This window comes from Nipponia nippon, unplaced genomic scaffold (genome assembly GCF_047370975.1).
Source record: "Nipponia nippon isolate SJK-2023a ecotype South Korea unplaced genomic scaffold, ASM4737097v1 scaffold_6, whole genome shotgun sequence".
Lineage (NCBI taxonomy): Eukaryota > Metazoa > Chordata > Aves > Pelecaniformes > Threskiornithidae > Nipponia > Nipponia nippon.
Window position 1 is genome coordinate 64,417,312 of NW_028262380.1, and position 23,495 is coordinate 64,440,806.

The 23,495-nt window shown below is 37.4% G+C and overlaps 1 protein-coding gene across 8 annotated transcripts in view; it reads left to right on the forward strand.

Moving 5' to 3' along the window:
- The window catches only part of MAPK10 (mitogen-activated protein kinase 10), a 182,693-nt gene that overhangs the window by 33,529 nt on the left and 125,669 nt on the right, over nt 1–23,495 (forward strand). For 5 of the 8 annotated variants that reach the window (XM_087736053.1, XM_087736058.1, XM_087736052.1 and 2 more), the window contains exon 3: nt 13,981–14,145. The exons of the other annotated variants lie outside the window; for them this stretch is intronic. The gene's annotated coding sequence lies outside the window, so the exon portion shown is untranslated. The remainder of the gene's footprint in view (nt 1–13,980; nt 14,146–23,495) is intronic. 8 annotated transcript variants of the gene reach the window in all.

Genomic DNA, 23,495 nt, shown 5'->3' on the forward strand with positions numbered 1-23,495 from the left:
AACTTTCCTTCTCATCAGTGATTCCTCTGGTGAACTGTAAGCTCAAAATGATTTCCTGCATAGTTCTGTAAAGCAGAACTGAGTTAACAATGATCTGACAAATTAATTGGTAAATGCTTGTTCATAATCTTTAAAATTGTCAGCAGGATATTAATTAAGCTTTTATCCAAAACTGGTTAAAGAGAGCCCTGCTTCCTTCATAAGAAGTGCATGAATTGGATGAAATCAGTGGTTTGAAGGTTCTGCAGTTTACTTAGTATAGGAAGGGTGCAAATGTAACTAGCCTGTTAATAGACTAATTCATTTTGAGTCTGTGAATGGAGTTGAACCAGGGGCGTAGGTGACAATATAGTATTTAAGACATTTGGATGCTTGACCTCTCTCTACTAATCATTTCAATCAGCAGCAATATTTCTGCATTTCAGCAGCATGCATACGTACTTTTCACTTAATTGCACTGTTCTGAGAACAAAATAGGCACAGTCCATAATAATAATTTTTTGCAAAGGGCAATGCATGAAAGGATTGGAGTCCTCAGAGTTAGAGTTCAGAGCATGCTGGGCTGTGTATTCTGTTGTGGTTTGATGATAGATTCACATCTCAGAAACCCATATTAGCAAGTGTAAGAAAACATTCTGATCAGCCAAAGGATTTTTTTGTTTGTTTGCTGAGCAGTACAGCATTGATGCAATATGAGATACTGAGGCTCTCCATGTGTCCTGAAGTAACATTCACATTTTCTGGGTGGAGAGGACTTTGGTGGTGTTTCAACGTGTGATGTCATTGTGCATGAAAAACATCTGGTATTTGAAGCAGAACCGACTTTCTACTTCTGCTTGAAATGATTTTAACATGTTAAATGGCCTGCTGAACTGAAACCTAATCACAGACTGCTCAGTCCCTTGTCATAGATCAGAACCACAAGTTTAATCAGCAGTTTAGATAGTTCAAAGTCTAAGCTGAAGAAAATCATCCATGTTGAGGATAAGTGGTTATTGACATGGGAAGGCTTGCCAATACCATTAAAATGATCAGCAACGGTTGCACTGTCAGCAACATGTTTAGAGTTAATTTCAAATTGAAATCCCAGAGCTTTCATCTGAACACCTGCTGTTTAGAATCAGAATATGAAACATTAACTGTGATTACTTGCCCTCCACCGCCCCCCAAAAGGCACCCAAAACCAAGCAGCTGTTACTCCTTAAATTAAGATTATGTTTAACATCGGTTTAAAACCAGTAATACTAGGGACATGGCTAGATTGCAAGCAGAGTTCCTAGGGTTCACTCTTTATAACAAAATAAAATTACAGTCTGCTGATAGATTGATGAGTAAATAAAAGTAATTTCTTGTGAAACATTCTGTGAGAAATGAGAACACTGGCCATTTTGCAGTAAAGTTGAGCAATGTTACTGTTCACTGTGAGGGACAGGAGAAGAGACAAGAAAGGTTACTTTGGCTGCCAAATTAAAACGCTAGTTTTATGTAGACTTCATGCTCAAAGCACCACATACATTCAATGAGTATGACTAGATAAATCTATGTAGTATACATATAGGTGGTATATGTACTAGATACTGCAGTATAATGTGGGCTTTAGAAGGAAGTGCTCTTGATTTAGGAAATGTAAATAACGTTAGTATGAACAGGGCTCTGTTTTTGCTGTTGCAAGTGAGAACCTTCCTTTTTTAGCTATTTGATGGGACTTGGGCATGTGTAGAAGGCTTTGAATCAGAGTGTGATAAAGTGTGATTTTTTTTTTTTTTTTTTTTTTTGTACAAGGAAATTAGATGGTGTTTTAGTTGCCCAAGGTATTTCATACTTTAGATTGTTTTCCCATATTTTCAGTTTGTAAAATACAGGAGATGAGTAAGACGGCAGTTTTATGAAGTACTTAGCAATAAATGGGCACAAAATGTTATGCTGTAATCTTTTGTATTGATATTAGATACTTTTCTGTTTCTGTTATCAGTAAAACTTTCTTGATAACATTGGCTACTTCACTGTACAATCGTGATAGTGAAGGGAAAAAGACATACGATCCGTATTCTGGTTTGTTTTACACCTTTGTATATCTGGTCTTAGTTACTGTGATGAAAGCTAAGACATTATGGAGTTATTCTTTGAGGAAATGAGATAAGAATTAGCTCTGGATCTTTTTGGGGTTTTTATAGTCCAGTTTTTTTCCATCAGCTTAAGGTCACTGGGTAATATGGGTTTTGGGTTGGGGGGAAAAAAGGAAGAAGAGAAAGGGTCTTTATTTACTACCTTTATACACAATGGTTAAAGAACTTTATATATATATATATTTTTTTTTATATATATATATATATTTAGGTCAAATAATTTTTCTTTTTCCTGTCTTTTGTAAAAGACACTAGTTGCATGCAGGTGTTTAGAAGGCCTCACAGCAATTTAATGAGACACATAAAACTATCTTTATTTTAAAACAGAGATGCAGAAATTAAAGCGAGATTCTGAAGGATTCCACCAATTTGGAGTATTTCTCATTTCTGAGTTCCTGATGAAAGAATACTTTGGAGCTAATTTTCTGAGGAGCTGATTGTGCCAAGACTCCTATGGAAAGTTACTGCATTTATGAGTTTTCTAGTAGTCCTAGATTTCTGCTTTCTCAAACAGTTTGCATAGTCAGAGCTTGACACAGGATGTGTGAATGGTGTGCTGAAGAGAATTACTGAAATAGCTGCCTGCTGTGAATTGTAAGCGGTTGTCCATTTTTATACCTTCAGAAATGCTGTGGCAACAACACATATGCTATTGTCTGGAATTTAAGGTGTTGTGAAACCTCTCAGCCTTGGAAGAGTTGAGTAGTTAGGCACAGGATGGCATCAATGTCAACCAGCTCGGTGAGCAGATAGCTATCCTGTGCCATTTTCTCTGGGTGTTTCCTGTAGTAGGGTATGGCTTAATGGATTTTATTTTGACTATTTTATCTGACTGTTCCCAATATCCATGTGGATATTGTGATTTATGTTTGATATTTCCAGCCTCATTTACTGTGGGTAGATTAGCCTTGTTGAGAAATGCATGTACAACAATAATTTACAACAGTAATCTGGGTACTCCCAGATAACTAGAATTTTTACATTGCACCTGCAGGCAAAAGCAGCTTCACCTGAATTGTTGGAGCATTTAATCTCTGAACATGTTGAGTGCTGTTAAAAAAGGTACTGATTGGGTCAATTATATTTCAAGCTATTTGTCCTACTGCACTCTATTTCCACCAATATGTCATCTTTTCAAAATGCATCTGTTTGTAGAAAGTCTTTGTCATAGACTGTATTTCACGCATAAGAAGTGATTGAAAGTGTAATTGCTTTTTGAAGTCCCATTTGTGTTTTCCTTAACATGGTACAGAACCCATATTGTACATGACAGACCTACCTTATCTGATTTCTGTTTATTAATATGTTCCTATGGTGAGAAATATTTCTCAGTTCTGGATGCAGCTTGTTTGTACCTTAGCTAATGTTTTGGAAATAATATTTTGCAGTATAGTGCCCATTGTCACATAGGAAGAGGAAATGGAAAATGTCTTAGTGTCTGTATTAATTTTGGTTTATTTCACTATCAGTGCTTCTCGTTTTCTTTAATACAGTGGAATTTGTGGGGAAGCTTACTAAGATAGATTTGGATTTATTTACTGTAGATTTTAATATGCCTGTTCATCTATAAGCTGTCCTTTTATTTAGAGATTTTCCTATACTTGCAATGGCTTCATCTTTCTTTATTCAGATTAAGGTTATGCTCTGCTCACATTATGCCATCCTGGCAATACAAAGATACCATATACTAGTCAAATAAACACATTCACATCTACTTTTGTCGTCAATGGCTTTGATTCAGAATGGGTTTGCTGTAGTGTGTAAAAACTTAAAATACCACTTTAAAGGGACTTGTGTACAATTCCAAAATTCCATGGATGATGGTTTTATATTTAGTGCTGAGAATAGGCATTTTGCTATTGTCAACAGCAGGAAGGAGGGAAACAAGTATTGTAATAAAAACTTTTTGGTAGTTGGCTGGTTAAATGTTTTCATATAGATAGGTTGATTTATCCTGGATAACATTTAGATATGCAGTGTGCTGTTGGATATAAATGTTATTCATATGCTTTTTTTCCCCTTGGAACAGCTGATGATATTTTAAAGACATCCAGAACTGTGGTTGCCTATGGCCCTTCCAAATGAGGCTTTTTGAGTTGTACCAACAAAGTAATGATGTTATCATCTATTGTACAGAAAATAGATATGAGAATATTGAAACAAGACCAGCCTGGGATATTTGTTCCCCATTTGCTTTTGCAAAAGCTTGTGTTGATCTAGGGCAAGAAGTATGGCCTGAAGCTAAAGGAGGAAGAAAGTTTTCACTGGATGTTAAGAAAACACTCCCAAAAGGAAGAGCAATTAGTAAAACAAACAAGGTGGTCATGGAGGCATCATTACTGCAAGTAAACCATAGCTTTCCGCATAAAGATTGACAAGGTGCCACACAAAGAATACAGGCTGGACTCTACTAGCTAGGGTATGCTGTGCCTGTAATTTTACCACACAGATTAATTGTTTTCAGTGAAATTGCTCGAGATGATAGTCACATGTGCAAAATGGCAGGAGCTCATTCTGAAATCACACCACAGTCTGTCAAATTCAGTTACTTTTTCAGATTATCCAGTGCATCTCGTCTCCTATAATGTGCTTTCTGCCATTACATTTTAACTAATAAATTATAAATTTAAATCTCCATACGAAGTGAGTAATTTCAGGTCAGGAATGCACTGTTGCTCAGTTTTTATTGTACTGCTGTCCTTGATTAGTACACACTAGTGAGTTCCTAAACGTGTAAGAAGTGCCATGGATATGAATATAATGACTGTTATCTTTGAAGTTAGACGCATTGAATTATTTTGCTGAATCAGGATAATGCAGATAGGGAAAAGTATCTTTGGAATAGGGAGTATGTTTTCTTTTGTGGGTATTACATTATAGGCGGTAATAGGTTAGAACAGGTAGCTTGGATAGTTTCTTATTAGGAAACAGAGAGAGGAGGGTAGAATTTCTTGTAGTAGTAGTAGCGTGAATTTTGACTATAGGAACAGAAATGGCTGGAATAGATATTGGTCTTTTTGTAAGTTCAGGTTTGAAATTAACACCCCAAATTTCCTTTCATCAGCTTTTACTGAAATGTGAGATATATAAACTCATCTTACGTGAACTTAAGTCAGTCATTAAAATAATGACTACTGTTCAGCAAGATTCCATATTTTGCAATAGTGGAGGTTTCCTTGGGACAAAAAAATGGTAACAAAAATTGGTAAATAGAAAAGGAAAAACAGTGGTAAAGTTGCAGAGAAATAGAAACAGATTTTTATTTTTGTTTATGATGGAAAATAAAATGTCCTTGTATGAAGAACTTTTTTTAAGGCTGGAACTTGGCATCTTAGGACAACCGCTGAAATAATGAAAGGGCCATTTTGAAAGGACATTCTGAAAATAATTAGTATTCTTTGCATTCCTTCAAAAACTTGAAAAACAGTCAATTTGTGCTTATATTCCTGTTAATAAAGAAGCAATTTACTTTTTGATACATTGAAAACATCCTTGCACTTTAACCCAAGTGAAAAAACACTTTTTATGACAGTATTATGACTCCCTGTTTGAGTATGAAAGCTCATTTCTGGAATTCAATTAAAGAGAAAGAACCAGCAACTCCTGTAAACTCATTACAATAAAGATGGAATCATTAAGGACATGATCAGACATCATAATGTGGATCTAGGAGACACGCTGATAAGCTTTCAATTTTTCTATGCAAGTAGAAATGTCATCAAGAAAGTATGCCTGCCGACATTTTTAATGGACTTAAGAGAATCTAGGGAGAAAGTCAGGGAGGAGGAACTGTTGCACGAGGAGGCTCAGCTACAGAATGTAGCTCTGCAGTAAAGTCAGACCAATTAATTCTTTAAAGCAACCACCAAGGCCCATCCAAAGGTGATTAGAAGATAGGCAGTAGTCTGAGAAAAGGAAAAGATATTGCCATTTCATTTTTGATACTTTAAACCTAAACTATATGTAAACATTGAATGACAAGAAGAAAAAACAAACAGACTTTTTTGAAGGAAGACCCTTTATTTGTGCATTTCTCATTTATTCTAAATTTTGGACATTTGACATGTTTTTTAATGTATGCACACATAGGGATAATCAGACACAGTTTTAGTTGTAATATGCTGCAAGATAATGGTCCTCTCCTTCCGCCCCTACTCCCTTCTTGTTTTGGCTTTTCACAGATATTTTTTTCTCAATGGATCAGACTGTTTTACTGCTATGGAAAGTTCTTTCTGTTGTCTTCATATAATTTTCTATAATTCACTGTTGTCTGTCCAATAATTGTGCTACAGTAATATATCTGACTCCCTGGTATGGGACGCTGATAAGCTCACACTGGGCTTTTGTAGACCAGAGTACGGCATCCAAAAATAGCAAAATATATTTGTGTGTCGCATCTATGGTCTGGTTTCTGGTACAAGATTATCTGTAGTTCACAGTCCATTTCCTAAACCATGGCTTATTAAATGCTTTGACTGATGGGTAATAACCATCTCAATGAAGGAGGAAGCCGAAAAGTCCATGCGTAAGAATATGTCCCAAGGCTTGAAGTAGTAATTTGTTCTGTGTCAAATGAAGCTCAACTTTAAGGGGTTACTGAATTATGAACATTTCAGTTGGCTTGATGTGCATTTAGACTGCTTGAGCTGCCATTTTTGAAGGTTACATTTGTTATGGGGCCTTCAGGCCACTTCCAATATTAACTAACAGATTATGACACCCAATAGAGTTCATTTCACTTAAAACAATATATCATGCAAAAAGTTGTCCAACCCTCTTATGAAACTGGTAAATTTGTGTAAAACAGGGTCTTTGGCATTTTGTTTTGCAAGGGAATTATCCCCCCTTATTATCCTCACCTCCATTAAATTCCAATCATAGTATAAGAGGCATTATAGACAAAGATAGTAAAACTTCTGCCGTCTCAATAATGTTTTTCATACTAAGTGTTCTTTTTTCACCTTAGGGAAACTAAAAGATTAATCTCATGAATGCAGTCTGGAGTCATACATTGTTTTTGGCATGCCAGCAAAACCCATTGGTTTTCTAGCATGTATGATGTGTGGAGAAAGATGGTTGACTTTTACTCATTTTTCTCCTAATTAGATTGCTTTCTAATAGCTGCACATAATATTGTAAAGTAGTGGAGGACCAAATCTGCTAGTCTTGAATTGTCCTAACATTCTCAAGCATTGAGAAGAGGGCCAAGAAAAAGCTTGTCTATGCTAGATGTATTGCTGCCCTTAAATAAGAAGACATAGAGAGGTACTGTCTTAAGTTTCGTCCCGCGTTGTTTGGGTTAAAATTTAAAGTTACTTGGATTGATATAGCAAATTTTAGTTTGAAAAGTGAAATAACAGGCAGTATTATCCCTTTCATTTTTATTTAAGCCTGCAGAAGGTTTTTTATTGGTTTAAGGCACCAAAAAACATCCCAAGCACATCCATGTTCTAGAAACAAAGTTTTAAGCTTATAAAGTCACTTTGACGATCAGCTGCTTAGTGCTGATGTTCTGCTGCAGTGCTGTATTTGCAGAATACTAGCGACATTATCTGTGCTGCACAAGACACAAATGTAAAGGGAATTTCTGCTCCAGTGAACTCCCATCCCAGAAAGCAGGCACAAAGAAGGCCTCGACTTGCTGTGCATCCCAGAGAAAGGAGGTGATTGTAGATATAATTCCATGTCATTAAATAATTTCTGGAAGGCTTCCCTTTGTGCTTTCAGTTCTTAGTGATTTTGGTTGGCAGCTGCAATTTACAAAATATTTGGCAGTGTCTGGGGGCTTTTCAGAGTGGTTTTGATAAGCTCAGGCAGGGAGCACAAGAGAGTTTGCTTTTTCTGGAACAAGTTATAGCTTCTTACTTTGATAGTTTCTTAGTTCTAGTAGATTTTTTTACTATAATGTCTGTTCTTAAACTTCAGATGTTAAGGACATCTTTCAATTCAGTGCCCAGATTCTCTGAAAGTTGAAGGACATACGGTTAACTGAAAGAAGTCAAGTTCCTTTTTTTCTGCTTGTACGGATTTGTGCTTTCACTGCTTTTGACAGATAATCCTATAGTGACAACTGCAGGCTTGTGACTACTGTTTGTTTGCTGTAGGGTTTGTGGTAGGAACAATGGGACATAAATATAAGCTCGAAGGACAAAGATGTGCAACACACAGCCTGAAAAGGACATTGGCTATCTGTCTGGCAAAAAATAATGCAGCTTCATAAAAATGAACTCTCGAAAAAAAGCCTGTGACATGGGTATACTGAGTCTCCCTGGAGAGAGTATGAGCAGTTTGACATTGTCAGTATGGACAATTTTTTCTCTAAGGTTTTTATTGTCTACAAAATTATTAAAACAGACTTACTAAGTTAAAATCAACATGATAAAGCTGACAATCTTTAAATGAGTCACTAAAAGTCTTAATTGTTTTATGTTTCATATATCAGGATCTCAATGGGGCTCACCAATGGGCAGAAAACTGAAAACTCAGTGAGCAAATCTCTGCTTGTTGAGTGTGATTGATGCTGGAAGTTTCTAATCATAGAGATGAGATGGAATCTAAAAAGAAAAGCCACATGGGAACAGGAGTTTACCTGTAGTTTGAATGGATATTCCTCACTCTTCTGTACTGCAGCAAACTGAAACAAGCAGAAATTAGGTGCTCCAAAAAGAGCTAACGGGCTAGGAAAAGCTGCAACCCACGAGGAAACAGAAGGTGATCGCTAAGGAGAATTAAAAACTTACTTCAGAAGGAAGGTTATAGATTCAAGTGCATATATCTAAAGCACCAAAACATGCAGTAGTTAGTAAAGGGATAGTACTTTTTCTTCCAAATTAAAAAAATCATTACTTTTTTCTTCCTCCTCTGTCCTATTAAACTGTCTTTGTCTCAACCTGTGGGTTTTACTTTTTTTTTTTTTTTTCCAATTCTCTCCCCCATCCCACCGGGGTGGGGAGGGTGAGCGAGCAGCTGTGTGGTGCTTAGTTGCCGACTGGGGTTAAACACGACAATTATAGAGGCATTTTCCAGAAAGTTTTCTGGTGTATATAAATTTGTTGACACATCAGCATGCCCAAAATAGGTAATTTTGAACATCTTCACACTGTATGATGCCAAAAGTTCCTGTATAGCTCATAGAAATACACACAAAAGGGTGGAAAAATGCTTAAAATACAAAATGTTGTGTCGTTAGCTTTAATACAAACACATGAAAAATATGTGAAAAGAAGCACAATAAGAAACATTGTAAGAAAAAAAAGGCACAATTTGGGAACTAGACATGTAGACAACACAAAGGTGTCATTTCTAGAAAACCTGCCTATACCATGAAGAAAGGTGCTGTTTAAAAAACCATACCCAATGCGTATGCTCTTTTTACACAACCTTCAAAAGCAGGTGAGGCTACAACAATAAAGAAAGAAGTCTGGAGAGGAGGAGTGTTCTTGGGCAACGTGTGGAGAGCAGACAGTGGTCGGCTGTATTGGGTGTGACTGCGTTGCAGTGACAGAAGCAAACTGGACACGGAGCTTGCTGTTGCTGTTCAGAGAGGACGTGTGCTGTTTAGAGAGAGGGAAGGAGAAAGAAATAGAAACCACAGAAAGCCTTCAGTAGTCTGGCAGCATATCCATTTCTTGTGATGAGAAAATAGAGGTACCCGTAGGGTGTAGTAGGTTAGTACATTCAGCAAACTTGAAAGGAATGGAGACAAATGTTTTCTCAGGTTTTGGTAAATAGTCAGGGTTGAGAGGTGGGGAGGGGGACACAGGGAGCTCTAAAGAACCCTTTATTTAATTTTGGAAGAGAAATTTTCTTCATTGGTGATAGACATTCAGGAGACATTCTCTTGGGGAAAAACCAAACCTATTTACCCCTTCTGTTTTTGTGGAAGAAAGGATTTTATTTTTTTTTTTTTTAATTTTCACTATTTTTTTTTTTCCCTACCAGTTCACTGAGAGCTTGACACTTCTTAGTACGAGAACACTAACAATTTGTTGACCGAATCTTTTACTGTATTTGTGTTTTATGGCTGTGTTTTGGTGTTCCAGGCTATAGCTCTGGCTGACAGGCAGCTCATATCAACCTAAGTGAAGAACATGAAGGCAGCAGCTAGGGAAATCTTGTTTATAGTGACCTTCAGCTTGTTAAACCGTTTGGTTTAGTGAGCTGGGAACTCTGGCAGTGAATTTGTACAGGCTCGTGGGGTGAGGAGAAATGGGAGTAAGCCACACAGCCCCAAACATCATCTGAAAGGTGCTTCATTTTTTTCTCAGCAAAGCATTGACCTGCCCTTTTGATCATTGTAGCAAAGGTGGGAGTCTTAATATCATTAACAGCAATAATAATAATACAATAACAAAACATTAAAAAATAAAATATATAGATCCATTGTTGATTCAACCAATATGTATTTTCAGCTTTTTAGTTGCTATTGCCATTGTCTGTTTCATGTGTGTTCTTTATTGATGTACTACTTATTGCCATTTTGGATAAACAGCTCTGTGGGGCCCAGATCCTGTCTTTTCGGATGTGACTGCTCTACAAAGAATTGCTCGTATAGCAATTGCCACAAAAAGCTACGCCTGCCTTCAGCTACAGTGAAGCAGTAACTGAGCTTTCCTGCTGAAGCATTTAGTGCTTGATCTGAAAGCTGTGAAAGTGTGTGGTGCTGTGCCATGGCAATAGCTTAAGTCTTGTTCAGCTGTTGTATTGTGTTGTATTCTTAATAATAAATTCAATGGAAGATACAGTTAGTTATCCAGCCAAATAACAAATTTTATTGCTAAAATCCATAAAGGTAAATAACTCCAGTTAACCCACAGGTAGTTTTAGACGGCAAGCTGAATATATTGTAGGTGATAGAGTGTAACATTATAATCAGTCCTAGCAATCATAACATCAGCAGTGTGGGTGATGAATGTGTTCTGCAGTAGCTCATTTCTGGCTGTCTCTTCTTAAAATTGGTTAGGACCAGGCAGAGCCTCCAAACTCCACTGGTGGTAGTGAGGTTAGAGCATTAACAGCTGATGCTCATAGTTTTATCACCAAAGGTTGCCTGCTGTACGTATCCTAGGTAGATGACTACCATGGTTGTGACTGTTACTTTACCTGTTGTCTTTGATTTTTGCAAAAGGATAGATGTATTTGCCCAAACAGCATTCTGCTCTGAGCAAGTCAGTGCTGTAGTGGTCTGCTCCTTGTGATCCAGACTGGCAACTGTGCCAAACATCTTGGCAGTACTTCAGAAAGATAGCGTTTATGTTTGAGGAAGGTGATGCATTGTGAAAGCTGTCACGTTATGTTGTACTGATGGAGGAGCCAACTGGAATTACTGAGACAGAACTCTCTTCAATCACTGTAACCTGTGATTTCTGAACTGAAAAGCATTTTTTTTTTAAGCCAGTGAAAACGCATCTTTAGATACTTTGAGGCAAAACAAGCTACAAATGCTATAAACACTGCCCATTGAATATTGCACACATAGGGATCTTTGTCTAAATATGTCAACTGCAAGAACACTTATGAATGAATTTTTGTCCAGGAAGATAAACCCGTGAAAAAAAGATGTAGAAAGTAACTGACTAATGTTTAACTAAGGTGCGTGGTATCTAGGTCAACCAGCTAAATTTCTGACTGACCTGCCTTTTCTTACTGAATGCAGTCTAAAATAAAATTCTTGGCTGAAGAAAACAATCTGATTATAGCCTTAGAACTTCAGTGTTTGCTGTTACCACATTTCTCAGCAACTTTTATTATTTGGGGCTCATTGCTGTGCTAGTGTAGTTTCTGCGCAGGAAATAATTGGCTTATGGGAAGTCATGGACTGGGATGCAGCAAGGAACTGTTTGGATTTGATCAAGCCATCATACCATACATCACCTGCTCAGCATTACTGTAGGACTTGTTGCTAAAGTCAGTTTAGAATTGCAAAATCACAAGTTGGCAGCCTTGTCCTTCAGGCCATTCCCTCATTTGTTCCGATCTAAATTATGCTGGTACGTATCAAGAGGCCGTATTCAAGTGGCACAGTTGAATGTGGTGGGATGGGCCTTCGGTAATGTTTAAAGTGAGGTAAGTAACTAATACTAATTTCATTGTGTCTTGCCTGCCTGTAAGTCCCAGACAGATGAGAATTAGACGAGGAAATGGGATCAGGGGCACGATGGGGCTTGTCTGTGACTGCCCACCCTAATGTTTCCTATGTAGTTTTAATGAGCTAATGTGCTATGCAGTTGCAGTTAGTAAGATGTAACACTAGACATGGCTCTGGTGAAGTATGAGCTAGCTGCATGAGCAGTGAGCGTGTCAAGAGGTAAATCTTGTAGATGAGTCACTGGTTTTACAGAACTCCAGTGCAGTGCTATCTTATTTACTTGCTTTTTTTAACTTTCTAGAAGATGCAATGCAGTAATTGGTGTGATTTCCTTACTAATATAATGTCTGTAATACATACTTTAGCCTTACTTTAGCTCCAGCTGTAGCAGATGAACAAGCAGCTTAGGTGGGTTTTGGTGGGTGTTTTTTTTCTCTCTTGAAAAAATATAGAGAACTTTCAAACATACTTTGATTGAGAGTTGTTATTTCTCAGGCAGTTCATGTACTGACTTAGAGAGGCCCTCGAACAAAGAGCAGCTACATGGAAATACAACCTTGCTCTGTAGTGCTTTGCTTCTGATTATGCTTGAAGCCTCACTCATCATTCCAAGTAGTAAGAATCAAATCTTGTTTAGCGTATACGAGGTCACAGTACACCTACAAAAGCAGCCCCCAAATCATTCAGTATTCACGTGTTACCACAGACCACAAAGAGGTAAAGAGTAACCAGATCAAGAGAAGATGAGAACCAGACAGTGAAATGAACTCAGAGGAGATCAGAATTATAGTCCAAGCTAAATGAATTATGAGCCAGTAATTTCACTTTGATATTTCAGCTTTTAGATATTCTGCTGCTTTTCTTATGCAAAATAACTTTTCAAAGGGTGGAAAGAGGAGGCAGAGCTTCAGGAGCACTATTAATCACTCACATTTCTCTACCTATGCTTCATGCAGAACTTGGCACTAAGAGGATGAGCTAGTATTTACCTATGTCTGTTAGTGTGAATTCTGCAACAGCTTTTGTAGTTACATTATTATCCTCTCAAGTTATTAAAAAAAAAAATCTTAAGAAAGATTACTTTGACATTGTGAAAGTGGCTTAGAAATGCAAGTTTGAAAATAATCAGCAGCTGACTTTATCTGACTTGTATGTGCTTTGTTTGTGTTGTTTGTTTTTTTTTTTTTTTCTGGAGATGGTAGTTGAGTGATGTGGAGTGGGCTTTGCTTCAGATGTCCAGCAGCAAAAAAACTTGCTTCGTGAATCTAACTTAGTGTCTTGTTTTGGAGATGTCAAAGGCAGCTGGATATGATGCTGTTTCTTACAATCATCTCATCTACATAGCTGCTGTACTTTTCCACCCTTTTTTGGTGCAGCATCTGCTTTCAGTAATTTTTTTAAACTTTTTACACCATTTCATTTTGCATTTTAAACTCCAGAACCCTGGTGGCAGAAAAGACGTGTATATATACATAAAAAATAATAATCTATATCTGTGGTAAAGATATATCTCATATAACAAATAAGATTGTATAATATATTTCATTAAAGTATGTGACTGTATTGTCTGTATATATATTTAATGGAAGATGAGATTGTGGTCCTTACGTGACTTGAGAGTTAAGGGCTTAAAAAAAAAATTACCAAATAACAAACAGTTCACCATAAAAATGTGAGTATTAGCTACCTGCTTTCAGCAGCAGTGTACAATCAGTGAAGAAGGACAGAGACTCACCAGGTGGCTTTGCCATTTTTCTTGCTGCCCAGAGAAGTGTGCCGGCTGCTCCCACCGTAGGAGGACTCAGTCTCATCTATTCAAGTATCACAAGAGGAGCTGTGAGTGCCAGGGTTGAATAACGTTGTCCGTTCCTCCATGGCATTGCTTCTTTTCTCTGGTCATTAAATAGGACAATGGCCTAGTGCTGCAGCTCGGTGAGTAGTGTCACACTGATTTATGTTAATAACTAGAAGTTTCTAATTTATTTTACTTTTGCTTTGTATTATACAGCTTTGACTAAAATGTGGCTGGTTGGTCTTGGATATTAGAGAATATTTAAGTGGTGATATAACTTTTGCTTAAAATTACAAAATTTTCTTACATGCATAACACTGACAGGAAGGGAGAAGAGAGCTAGTGAAATAAGAATGCTTTAGTTTAAAATTCAGCTTGTCAGTTAAGCAATTTTCAGTTTGATTTTTAGATTTGTTACACAAAGTCCTTAAGCACATCCATCAGGGAAGTAGAACATTCTAGATGACTTACTTTGCTGAATCTGGACTGTAAAACATAACTGAACAGTATGAGGTGCTGTAAATATTAGGCCTTTATTGCAAACTGGAACACCATTTAATGAAATAATCCAAAGCGGAGTGAAATTAGTAGAAAGGTATCTGTTGAATACACCAACTCAGTACCAGACAAAGTGTGACCTGCAGTCATTTCTGTTGACTAGACCTTTTTAGTTTTAAGAGTAAAATATTAAAACACTGATCTGTCTTTTTCCCCCATTTTCTTCTGTGTCTAGTGATTGCAGATATAATTTAATTTTCCAGATTTGTAGGTACATTGCTATTTGTGGATCTTACTTTGCTTATTTTAATTTATTTTTTCTTTTATTATTTTTACTAGTAACTATCTTACTATTTATCTTTTCCTATTTTTAACACAATTTCCAGTTATGTGACCAATTTATCCATACATGAAGTGCAGGGAAAACCAAATTATTCTGAAGTACCTGTATGCTTTAGCTAGACTGTGTGATGTACAGAACTGGCTCTTTCCTTTATTTAGTTTTTGTTAAATGTATGTCTACACTGTAGTCAGTGCAAGATTATAGTGCATGTGCAACTGGTTTTAAATTAGCTAACTTGAGTGCTGAGAAGAGTGGAGGACCAGCAGTATGCAACTCTCTATGAACTACAGCAAAAATGGGTTGATGCCCAGCTGTTGCTGCTCGTCTACATGCTGCTGTGGCTATTTTATTAGCAGTGCCCAAGATGACTTGTTCAAAGCTTGTGTGCTCTATGGAGTTATAAGAAGCCACAGCGCTCTGACCTTACTGATAATTTAATGTGAGAATGCTAAACCTATTTTGGACTCAGGCTTGCTTTCAATATTGCAAAAGATAGTGTGAGACCTGACTTTAGACATTGGATTCATAATACGAGTTTGCTTTCCCCTGAGACCTGAAGGCATTTGGATTTAGTGTCCAGGTCCAGTACAAAACAGAGAGAAGATCCAAGCTATCAAACTCTTTCCTTTTCAAAGGGAGTTGGCTCTCATGTTCTTATTCATCTGTCCCTAAACTTCAATGTCCTCCTGTGTGATGCATACGATTGTAGCAACAGCAGTGTGCAGCCAGAATTTTAATGAAGGTTTTTATTTTGTTTTGTTTTGAACTTTTTTTATGAGCTCAAATGTATCAAGACTGTGCATCTCTGACAGTACAAAGAGGCAAAGGACAAAGACCCGTGGTTGCTCTCTGTCAGAGAGGTTTTTAAATATCTTGCCATTGGATGTGCTTCATTCCACTGTAGCGGTGGAAAAGCTGTAGATTCATTTCTAGCATGAGTGATATAGCAGTATGCAGAGAGAAGTAGCTGTGCTAAATCCAGGAAAGGTATTAAAATTGAATTTGAGAAAAACGTTAACTTGAATTCTTCCTGTGTGCCTTAATAAATTTGCAAAGACTGCCTTTGTAATCCAGTTGTTTATGGAAAGGTCATTGTGCCAATTACAATAGTTATTTTAGCCTGCCTGCAGAACTCCTTATACTTGATTTTGCACAGTATGTAAAGAAACAAGAATTTCTGACAAATAGGGATACATTTTTCAATTTACTATCTCCATGTTGCTATGAGCGATGGTCCTTTCAGAGGTAGTGGTGTCTCTGTACTTTGCTTCCGATAACAGTTGTGTATGCGTCTAGTCTCTGAAGACAGTAATTTTTAATCTTCCCGGTCTAACTGGTGATAACTGGATATCAGCATTTCTTGCAAAGACATCAGTATCTCTTGGCTATTCATTCTGCGAGCTCCTTGAACATACATTATCTGAAAACCAGTGATGAACAGCACTTCACAAAAGGCTGATGAAATCAAACATTAAATTGTATACATTTACCACAATTGCATAAATTTGAGTAACTATACAAAGACACATGCTTGTGAGGACTGCTGCGTGTTGATATTTTCATGGACACCTGCTAATCTGAGTTTATCTTTACAGGAGTTACGCTTATAATTTGTGGTGCATATAGCATAGAATACAGTAGATAAGTTTACATTTGATGAAGAAGCAAGTTTGTTTTGTTTTGTTTTTTAACATGCAACTATTCTATCAGGTGTATCATGGTAAATTCACTGTTACTTCCTTGAACATGGTACTGTGTGGTCTGCTGTTTTATTTACAGAATCGTCTTCTGTTTCTGTTGTACATTGTTGTTTCTGTTCCTGTTGCTTGTGTACAGTTATTCAAGACAATGTAGTTGTGATTATTTTTTACTTAATGCTTTATTTCTCTGAAGGACAGGTAGGGTACATTCATTTTGCAGATGTGAAGATGCAACCCTGCTGGCAAGTAGCGCTACTTCATTGTGCCTGTATGGGTTTGAGGAATCAACACATAGACCCATATGAGCAGAAATCTTTTCAGATGAAGGACATAAGGGGGCTCTCGGTGCTGTAAGTAGAGAGGATATGTATCTGTTTGGCAGTGAAACCTAGTGGCCTGTGGGGTGGTGTTTCTGAAAGCATTCCTCTGATAATAAGTTTAATTTATATATGTTTTAAATATGTATAGTCTGAGCTTGCTATTTAGGTGCAAGGCAGGTAGATACTATTAGATATTTATCTGTGGTTTCCATGGGATAAGTAGGAAGATATAGTAAAACGTGCTGGTGCCAGAGTATGAACTTGGTTCCATCGTAGTACGCAGTTAGTAGTTTTATCCTCTTTGTGAATAAAAGTGAAGTCTGTCGCAGTGGTTGTAGACATTGAGCTAGAGTTGACAAGAAATGAGAAACACAGGGTATTAGCATGGTATTTCTGTGATCTACAGCCACATTCACATTTGTGATTAAATACTGCTCAGCATCAGGTGGCTATCTTCCAGTTGAGTTGTCTTTCTTGAAGAAGAAAGTATTTTCACAGTATTTTCCAACATGAGCCTGAACAGAGGAAAAATTTATCTATTCATGACTTATTTAGTGTGAACAGAAATTAAGGAATCTCAGTACAGTCAAGGATGCTTAAACTGATGTTGTCCTCCAAGATAAGACCAGCTTTAGATATTTTCATCACTGATTTGGCTATGCATTTTATACGAGGAAAATCCTGAAGGAATTAGAGAGAATTGCAGCTTATCCTAGATTGTTTACTTGTGACTTCTAACATGTACAGGATCTGCATAAATATAAGGAGGGATGCTCCTGAAGTGTACAGACACAGTGGTCCATACTCAATTTGGTGTATCATTAGGGCTATGAATACAGCCGCAGGCCCAGAAGGAGAGGCTCATTAGTGAAGCTAGGTGAATGATGGTACTCAGAAAGGAAATGTGTTCTTTCTGCAGCAGGTAATTGCATGCCTTGCAGATAGAGGAGTTTATGCACTTAAGGGAAGCTTATATGCTTTTGTCACTTTCATGATTTATGCTGTCACAATGACATATCCTGACGCATAGGACTTTAGGCAGCCTGATCACTTAAGCTATTTTACGTTTTTTAATTATGTATATTTTTTCTGAGACTAAAGGTCCTTTGTACTTAGACCTTGGTTTCCTTCCTTCCCTCTGAAGCAGATAGACAGTACCAAAAATAATTCTTTTTTTTTTCCGCCTCACTTTTGATGAGATCCTTCAGTCTGTCAGGCCCTTCTTTTCAAAAGGATATGTAGAAATCCAAGGTTTACGCTGTTTAGTTAAAGTTTATTAAAAAAAAAAAAAAGTGACAAAATACATTCTTCAGAACTTAACCTCTCCCCCCCAGGCTCCCTTGTTTTATCTCCTGCGTGAAGACCTACAAAGTGATCAAATTATTTTTAAAAGAAAGACTTGCCTGTCCAAAACCAGACCACATAGTCTCAGCCCAAAACAAGGGTGTATGATTGCCTCATGGTGGTCAAACCAGATATAATCTTTTAATGAGCTTTTACAGTTCCGTTTTTTACTGCATTCAAATCTTTTATTGGTTTATAAACATGATCTATTGATGTTGTAAATGATGTCTCCTAAACATTTTGTCCAGTCTTTAGTCTTAATAGCTATTTTATAACCTGCACTACCAGGTGCTTCATAGTTTCTGTAGGTCAGAGCAATTCAGCATGTTATCTGACACTTACCTACTTTGTAGTAATTTTACCAGATTTAATGTCCATGACACAGAATTCTGGATTCTACTGTGAAACAGCCCTCCGCATAGTGATAGCAGTATCTAAGTGCCTCACGGCTACGTGTTTCAAAGGAGACTGGTTTAGTCAATGTAATACAAAGAAAACAAAAAGAGTCAGTCTCTGTTTCTGTCTCTCCCTTTTGCCTTCCTTCCCCAGCTATAAGCTGCTTAAACTGTTCCAGTCTTCATCTTAAGTAACTGCCATTCAGTGTTTCCTCAGTGAGCGTTCACTTGCAGTAACTGGGATTCATTAGAGGTAACTTTGTGCAGAGGGTTTACATTATTGTACAAGTGAGAGAGAATAGGTTTAAATATGGCAGCATGGATTCATACCTATAATGTAATGAGGAAAATAAATAATAATGAAATGGTAAAACTGTAGCAAAATTATTTCCCTCGATGGTGTTAAAATTTTGCACATATCCATAGTTAAAATCCATGTGGTTGGTCCCGCTGGTTTGTTTTCCACTCACATGCTTTGTCTGATGATAAATACGTTGCTAGTGAGGGATTCTTTTGTCTCTCTTGGCATTCCAGTTTGAAATATTTCAAACTTATGTTCCTGTAGACACTGGGAATTTGCACTCAGAGAGGGATTGAATAATACCCACTGTACAGAGAAAGCTGATAAAATCTTATCTTGGTGAAAGCTCCTGTATAATCTCAGTAGATGAGGACAGTGTAAAGATGAACTCAACAAACCATTGAAAATACCATCTTTGTGAAAGGCAGTCTGCTTTCACATTGAACTGTGGTTCAGATGAAGTGTATGTAGGCTACTTTTGGATGGGGCTTTGAGCAACCTGATCTAATGAAAGATGTCCCTGCCCACAGCAGGGGGGATGGACTTGATGATCTTTAGAGGTCCCTTCCAACCCAAACCATTCTAGGATTCTATAATTCATGCTTAAATATTTGGCATTCATTCTGATCACCAATCACATCATTAGCTACTTGGATTCTTGACTTGGGTCAGCATTTGAGAGATGAATTAGCCAGAGAACGTACAAGTTGTATTCAGGTCAGTTGATGCAGCATCAAGTGTCCCAGCAAGTAGTCAGGGCTTAGGCGTGGCCATTGTGCAAGCTCCCTAACCCTGGCAACACCGCAATTCAGCGGAAACTTTTGTAGAAGACTGCCTGTGCAGGACAGTTTTTCTGGCTATTCTTATCGGCATAAATTTGCTTGCTTACATTATTCAGGCAGAATTTGCTTATTAATACGTTTATCATTCTTGTTGAATACTACTTATCTTTTATTTGTATTTTATTGGGTTTTGTTATTATAATGGGGGTATTATACAAAACACAATATGATACTCTTGTAATCATAGAATCGTTAAGGTTGCAAAGAACCTCTGAGATCGAGTCCAACCTGTTAATTTAACTGCCTGGTCCACCTCTAAACCATGTCCCTAAGCACCACATCCACACATTTTTTTAATACTTCCAGGGACTGTGATTGCACCACTTCCCTGGGCAGTCTGTTCCAATGCCTGACCACTCTCTCTGTGAAGAAATTTTTCCTAATATCGAATCTAAATCTCCACTGGCACAACTTGAGCCCATTTCCTCTTGTTCCATCACTTGTTACTTGGGAGAAGAGACCAACTCCCACCTCGCTACAATCTCCTTTCAGGTAGTTGTAGAGAGCAATAAGGGCTCCCCTCAGCCTCCTCTTCTCCAAACTAAACAACCCCAGCTCCCTCCGCCGCAATAGCGTGGTATACAAGATCTTGAAAATACTTTGTGTTACTATCAATCTCTGAAAAGTCGTCTAGAGAAACTGGAATGACAGTTCTTGTTATTGAAAATGTTTCACACTTTTCATGCAGGTCTTTTTGTTGTACTTTTTCAGTGTTCTGTGTAATTTTGTCACATTTACGTAAGAATAATTACATAATTCCTATAAGACAGTGCCCTACAGTTCCTCCTTCTCATATGCAATATTTTTCAGATTAAACCAAGATGATTTCATTAGGACACTGACACACACACACACACCCCCCTGCTTTGCTTGTGTATATTCCTAAGGGCTGCAGTAGAGTTGTACGCTGACAAGGTTTTTAAAAACATTTGCACTGCAGAGCTCAGTCACAGTGTAGATGAGATTTTGTCTGTATTTTGGCTCTGCATTACTCCAAGCTAACCCTTAGTTAATGCTGCAGAATTTTATTTAGGTGGTAATTTTTCTCAGCAGATTAACTGTCCATCCTGCTCACATGCCTGTGTTTGGACTCTTCACTTACTCGTTTTAACAATCATGATAAAGAAACTCTTGTATAGTGAAAAATTTCATTTATCCTTCACTAGCAGTGATTGATACCGGTCACCAATGAACTCGCTTTTCCTCCCACTGAAATAACTGGTAGAGTTTCCTTTAAATACTGATATTAGAGGAAGGAATCTTTTCAAGACAAGAAACTGTCTTGAATTTATGGCTACAGGTTGGTTAATAGGCATATCTCTAGGTCTGCCTCTCATTTGTAAAGTGGACTTTTGTCTCCATGTACTCATAAATCATGAGTTGAAGTCTCAAAAAATTATTGGGTCATTTTGTTTTTAAATGGAGAATCTTTGTGTGTGCTTGTTTTTCATCTTTTGAGGCTGTTGAGTGTGTTCTCTGTTGTCTTTCTGCAACCGTGAGGGATGGAAACTTCTTTTAAATTAAAGTTAAAATTCTTAATCTGAAGCTTTGAGAAGAGCAACAAATACTATTGGACTTTGTGATACCATAATAAGAGTTATTGGCACTAGCAGTAATAGTGATAGGAAAAGTGAGCAAAGGCTGGTCATGCTGGGCAGTGGCTCACATCCTTTTGAGAACAGCACACACCTAAAGTTGGAAGGGCTACACTATGCTATGGACTTATGCAAATGAGTAAAAACACTTCTGTTGCTGAGGTTTATTTGTGATTATAAATAAAATTTATAAATTATAAATAAAATTTATAAATTATAAATAAAATTTATAATCACAACAAAACTCTGCTTCTGTACTGGTAGTGGTTGGTTTTAAAATTGTCCTTCCATTACAGCTTTGAAATTTGTCTAGGAAAGACTTGTGGTAAATTTTGTGGACTTGCAGTGATCACATTCCTTTTCTTCGTTTTCCCTTCTCCCCTTCCAACTCAAAGTAGACGTCTTGCAAATTCAGTTTCCATCCTGTCAGCAGCGACAGCTGCTTTGTGCTCTGCTGACTCTGCATGTCTTCGAGAAGTTCTGCCTCAGAAATTCTCTCTTCCATTCCCAGTCATGGAAGTGCTCCTACTGTGGAGCTGGGGTAGTGTACCTGTCATTCTATTTTTATCTTCATTGAAATGCAGCTGGGACTAGGCATGAATCCACTAAAATGTCTTGGAAGTGGAAATGTCTTTCTGTGACTGGTTTAATGCGCCTTTCTGATTAAGAATTGGAGGAGTCCATCTTGCTTCGACGAGCTTTTTAAACATGGAATTCATTATTGCTGATGCTGTGAATTTCATTTGTTCGACATCTCTTTCAACATATGGACTGATAAACTGCATCCTGCTTAACAGTAGGATAGAGATTTCTTTTTTACACTGTGGTTGAATGTTCTTCAGGACTGATTAACTATTGAAGAGCACATTCTGGCTAGTCTAGAAAAGGATCTGATGATCTTCTCTAACCATTCAAGTATTGTAGGTAAGTTCTGTCTACCAAAAAAACCCAACCCTTCAAAATCCCAAACATTGCTCTATGTGCTTAGTGTTTCACCTTCAAATGTCAGTTTGATGGCAAATGCTGCCTGATTCTTTAAGTATGAAGCAATTCTACTAAATGAAATAGGCTTAATTTGTAAACTTCATTGAAATAATAAAATTATTTCAGAACTAATGCCCTTTCTGCAATCCAGTAAAACTGTTTCACTGGTCGTGTATGGCTGTTAATTCTGGGGAAATTATGTTTTACTCTAGGACAAATGGATGCATTTGTCATAGAAGAATGGTTGCTTGTCACCCACCCTTCTGTAACTGACTGGGTTGTTCTGCAATCATATGGGAATAGTATCCCACAAATGTGAATTTATTTTTCTTTCGGCGTATCTTTGAGGTAGGAGCTTAAAATAAAGCACCAGCATTCTCATTGAGCAGCTTTCAGACATTATTTGCATTATACATAGAAAAAGGAGCTACAATTACAACAATACACATTTTAAATGAGACAGAGGCAAGTGATAAATGAAAACTTCATGTTTCAAAAGGCAGTGTCTGGTTTAGAAAGAGTTATCTCTCTTAAAGGAAAGAATCCCCAAAGAAGTGAAGGGTAGAGTAATTATTCTGAAACATGTCTCTGAATTAATGAAATAGCTAAGTAGTGAAATACAGTGACACATTTTTGATTAAAGCATTCTGCCTCTGAAGGAAAAGGGTGTTGTAAGCTGTTACTCATTGTGGCATGCTTCATTGCTACTTGCGTGGCTTTCCTAAAGCCTACGAGATGTTAACGGGCATAGTGATTTCTTTTGCATGCCTGCATCTGTTCAGTAAGAGCGGTATCGTGTTAAAATGATTATACGAGTCAACAGCAGAAGTGCAAAGCGAGGAAGATTCTCTGTGACTGAGGTTTGCTTGGCTTGTACATCCCTTGTACTAGTTGCAAAATAAACAAAATGTGTTGGAGATTTCCTACAAGTAGGACATCACGTGTTCCCAAGGGGGTAGATAGCCTGTCCTGCTTGGATACTGTTGCAAAGTCTAAAATAAACCTTAAGTTTCTTATATGGTGGATTTGAAATAGTGCTATGAATTTTCACCCTTGTGGAGGTCTACAGCATGCATTGGTTGTTTCACTCATCTTGTTCCAGGTCTGTGATTTGTCTCTGGAAAACCTAAGCCAGTGTTATTCTATTTCCAAATCTTCTGCCAGTCCC